Genomic DNA, 5,000 nt, shown 5'->3' on the forward strand with positions numbered 1-5,000 from the left:
AATATTACTGTTCCTTGTGGACATCCTGGAATGGGATCTAACACAGCAGCTCTTGAAAGTGTTTAAGCTTCCCCCAAAAATAGGAATTCTGAGTTCTCAATTCTAAATCCACGAAAAACTAGCACAATATGTTTTTTTTCCAAAATTGCCTCGAGCTTGCAGCAAGAAAAGACAACCTGTTTGTGATTACAAGATCGAGGGAAAACGAAAACCCTGGAACATGAATAAGAAATGCAACCATGACGGATGTCAGGGGACGCACAGAGGAAAACTGAAAAGCACAGGGAGGGTTTCACTGCTGGCTAAACGCGCTGCCAGTCAGAACAAAAGGCTTCACACTGGACGAAAAATTTCATCCCACAGATATCGTTTGCCGTGAGGTGATTCGCTATACATAAGAACATAAGAACATAAGAAATAAGGGAAGCTGCAAGAATCGACGAGGCTTTCACGTGGCAGTCCCTGTATGAAATATAGCTACCTATTTCCACCTATTATCCCCATTCATAAACTCGTCTAATCTTCTCTTAAAGTTCCCTAATGTCTTAGTACTAACAACATGATTACTGAGTCCGTTCCACTCATCTACCACTTTATTTGAGAACCAATTTCTTCCTATCTCTTTCCTAAACCTAAATTTTTCAAGCTTGAACCCGTTATTTCTTGTTCTATCCTGGTTGCTGATCCTAAGAATTTTGCTTACATCCTCCTTGTTATAATCCTTATGCAACTTAAAGACTTCTATCAGGTCCCCTCTTAACCTCTGCTGCTGCGTATAGGACAGCGTCTAATCCCCAGGACGCCTTAGCATGCAAGGCAGTACAGGGAAGTGGGAAGCCAGCGACACCCGTGTAAAATAAGTCGTAGCATTGAAGTACCCGTTGTTTCTGCTGCAATAGAACGATTCACTCATCCTTCAGCGACTTACTGCACCAATACTCGAGAGAACACTACTGCAAAAGGCTTGTGAAGCGGCCTTCTTTGACAGAGGTCTCTAATCCCATGAATGGACGCAGTGGTCAAGAAAATCTAGAGCTTATAACGAAGCGATAGAAAATGTGGACCGGAACTTACTCTCTCCTCTACTTTCCATGACGCGTGGTGGGCGGAAACCAAGAGCCAGCGTGGCGACTTTCGCAGAAACATTCGCTGTGAAACATGTACCAGTCGAGAACCAGTGAAGTGACGTGGCGGAAATACGGGCTTTCCTTCCGCCTCCTAATTGCTTGGAGGAAATCAGGTCACTACAGTTGTGAAGAATTAAAAAAAAAGAAGCAACCGACCTAGATCTCGAGGTGACGGGAGTTAACAGTGAATCCATCATTGCACGAAGCCTCTAATTAAGTGGAAAATTAAGACTAGATAAATTGGACTTGTAATGGCTCTCTCTCTCTATGGAGGTTGCGACCAATGAACTGCTTTGAAACATGGTGAAGGTCGTAGTAGAATGGTAGTAATAGTAGTAGTAGTAGTAGTAGCAGTAGTAGTAGTAATAGTAGTAGTATATCTTGTTGTCGCTGTTGTTAGTGGTGTTGCGGTTGCTGTTGTTCCTGTCGGTTCTTCTTCTTCTTCATCCTCTTCTTGTTCTTCTTCTTGTTCTTGTTCTTGTTCTTCTTCTTCTTCTTCATCTTCTCCTTCTTCCTACTACTCCTCCTCCTCCTCCTCCTCCCGGCGGAAGTGATCGCTGCGGAAGACCAAAGACCAAAATAGAAGTAATAAATAAATTGTCCCGGTAACACACTGCGTAGTCTTTCCGCTGATGAATGAATAATCAATGGCCTTTCATTATACAAACATGCAAATCACGGTTTCATTTGATTGGGAGGGGGAAAAATCTGTCACTCTGAGCGAGGTAAATGAAAAAGCTCCTCGAGTGACTTTTTCCCCTTTCAGCCTTTGTGATTCCAAAATGGTAAAGGTGAGAACAAAAACAAAATGTAATAAATCTCTTCTGTGCATGGTTTTGTTGTCGTTGCTATTGTTATTCATTTTATTTTTTTGTGGGGAAAAGAAAATATAAAGGCACTGGATGTGATGTAAATATTTCGGTATTTTTTTTCTTCTTGTTGATGATGTTGATGTTCATTTTTAAGATGTTGCTGTCTGTGTTCACGCTTCATTATTTGTCTCGTTCTAGTAGTAGTAGTAGTAGTAGTAGTAGTAGTAGTTATGGTAGCAGTAGTATAAAACAGTAATAGCATGGTAACAAAAACAGCGGCCGTGCTCTTTTGAACACACTTCACTCTTCTTATCAGTTCGTTAGTACGAGTAATTATACGTCAGAATATAAAAGAGAGCTTAACGAGGCTGCAGTGTCCCAAGCGGTGCCGATAAAGAAGTTGTGGTGGTGATGAAGGTTTGTCTGGTGTTGGAAATAGAACGAGGCTTGTACTGGTGTTAATCAGCGGATTTTAGGCACGTGAAAAAAGTAATCAAACCAACACAAATGTAGTTATTTGTAATCAATTGAATAACAGTGATTTGGTTTTGCGTTATCGTTTATTTGTGCTTGGTTGTTTCCCGTGATTGCACACACACACACACACACACACACACACACACACACACACACACACACACACACACACACACACACACACACACACACACACACACACACACACACATCTAAATTACTTCGGTTTATTTTTCACATGACAAATCCTTCACGATGCCCATTTGCTGTTTCCATCAAGCGAAATAGCTAGACAAAACTGCAATTTTTTTCCTTTTTTTTTCTATTCCCTTCCTTTACGCACACATACACATCCCTTCAATAAATATTCTTACCTACAGGCACCTAAAATCAGAGCCTCACTTCAAAGGCTATCCCGTCAAATCCTCTCCCCTGGGATCTATAATAAAACCTGAATATGAAATGGAAAGACTGGCTACCTCAGAAACAGAAGTACTAGAACAACATCACCTCTTATTGGCCAGGCACTGTGGGGAGACAGGGCGAGACTGGGAGGATCATGGAACAGAAAGAGAGAGAGAGAGAGAGAGTGTGTGTGTGTGTAGGCTGTGTCACCAGGTAATACTATAAAAGGAATTAAAGAGAATTTTCCATCAAAGTAAGAAAGAAAAATTTGCACCACACAATATATATACACAAACTACTACACCGTGAATACAGGAAGTGGAAACAACAAACGTTATATAATTAAAATCTTAACACAATTACACAATAGAGAATAGAGAGCGAGAAACCTCTTTAGTATAGTGTGTACGTTTTGAGGGGAAATTCCCAAGACGAAATCAGAGTAATGAAGAATGTATGCTGGGAGGCAAGACGCGGCGTGGAGCGAGGGATTGACGGGGATCCTCGTGCTGAGACGCTACCTGAGGGGAATTTGAGGAGAGTCGAAAACACTAAGTTACTAGGAAATTTATGAGTAAAGACGAGAAGGACCTGCATGAGAGAGAGAGAGAGAGAGAGAGAGAGAGAGAGAGAGAGAGAGAGAGAGAGAGAGAGAGAGAGAGAGAGAGCATTTTAAGAGAAGATACGGAGACGTGGGCAACATGAGAGAGAGAAGATTAAGTTCCACGTGTCCCCAGGAGGCCTGATGCGTGATGGGAAGGTTTATCGCTGCAGAGAAGCGTGGGGAACATCGGGACTGGCGTATGTGAACTTGACGAAATGTTACATCGTGAACAGTGGCACAATCAGTCCGTAGAGTTCAATTGTGTAGAGTGTAGTATATCAGATTAAATGGTAAAGGAAGAGACTCAGACAGGTTTGCCTGAAAGAAATTAAATATTACGTAACGAAATGTGGCAAGATCTGTCTAGAGTTGTAGAGAAACCTTGTTATTTTTATGCGTTAGGGTAACGGTAGGATAGAAAACAAGAGTGCTGACTTGCGTAATAAAACGTCCAGATAAAAGAAAACACGGCATGATAACTATGTAGGTTTTCGTTGTTTCCACTCAAAAGCTGAAACTATAATGTAACTTTTCCTTTCACTTTTCATGATTGAGGTCGTATGGGGGTTATGGAGTCAGTGATGAAGGAGGGTGAACGGGTACGCTAAATCAAGGAAGATATATGCTGCGAGGTGTTGAGAGAGGAGGAGGTACAGGAGGAGGAGGAGTAAGAGAAGAGTGAGAGAGGAGGAAGTAGAAAAGAAGAAGTAAGAGGAGAGTGAGAGAGGAGGAAGGTCTGAGGGAATAAGGAGTGAAATATTAATAACCTTAGGAGACACAACGTGAGGAAGCTTCTGTATTTAATTCCAATCTTCCTCCATTATTCCTTCATCATCCCCTTCCTATTTCCTTATTTTTCGTGTCCTTTGTATTAATCTTCTTTATCTCACCTCGCCTCTTCCCTCTAACCATTCTAGTATATATTCTATCTTTCATTTCCAGTTGTTATCATTTTTTTCCTGGCATGTCTATCGCCTTACTGTTTTTCCATTCTGTTCTCACATTATCAATCTTTCGTATTTTCTTCTTTCCTCTCCTTTACTCCTCATCCCATTTTCTTCCCTTCCCTACTCTTCCCTTCCCTTCCCTTCCCTTCCTTTCGTTACCTTCACTTCCTCTTACCAACCTAACATCTTTCACCACGCTTTCTTTTTCCCCATCATTTCTCCTCACATAACTTTCTTGTACACACACACACACACACACACACACACACACACACACACACACACACACACACACACACTTCAGATAGTCGATAACGAAGCATATCTTTCCTTCCTTCCTCCCTCACTTCCTCCTTTTTTCCCTTCATCCTTCCCTCCCTCAATTCCTCCTCCTCCTCCCTTCCTACCCACCCTTCTCCCAAGTCAAGCAACGCTATGTAATCCTCGTAGGGGAAAATTAGACGCCACTTACAAACCGAGAGTCTTTTAAGTTTCAAAGTTAATTAATCTCATCTCGTCTCCTTTCAGAGCGTCCCCCGTCTCCTCCCTGCTGAGTTTTCCCCTACGGCCCCCGGCGACGAAGAACACATCCAGCAAACCCACCGGTACCTCTGCTCTTCTCTCCCTT

General features: G+C 42.1%; 1 protein-coding gene across 8 annotated transcripts in view; it reads left to right on the forward strand.

The window, feature by feature from the left end:
• LOC135103023 (limbic system-associated membrane protein-like) overlaps nucleotides 1–5,000 on the forward strand; it is a 225,287-nt gene that overhangs the window by 128,808 nt on the left and 91,479 nt on the right. For all 8 annotated transcript variants that reach the window (XM_064008925.1, XM_064008896.1, XM_064008906.1 and 5 more), the window contains one exon: nucleotides 4,901–5,000. This exon is cut by the window's right edge and continues 1,068 nt beyond it. The gene's annotated coding sequence lies outside the window, so the exon portion shown is untranslated. The remainder of the gene's footprint in view (nucleotides 1–4,900) is intronic.

The sequence above is a fragment of the Scylla paramamosain genome, chromosome 1, assembly GCF_035594125.1.
Source record: "Scylla paramamosain isolate STU-SP2022 chromosome 1, ASM3559412v1, whole genome shotgun sequence".
Lineage (NCBI taxonomy): Eukaryota > Metazoa > Arthropoda > Malacostraca > Decapoda > Portunidae > Scylla > Scylla paramamosain.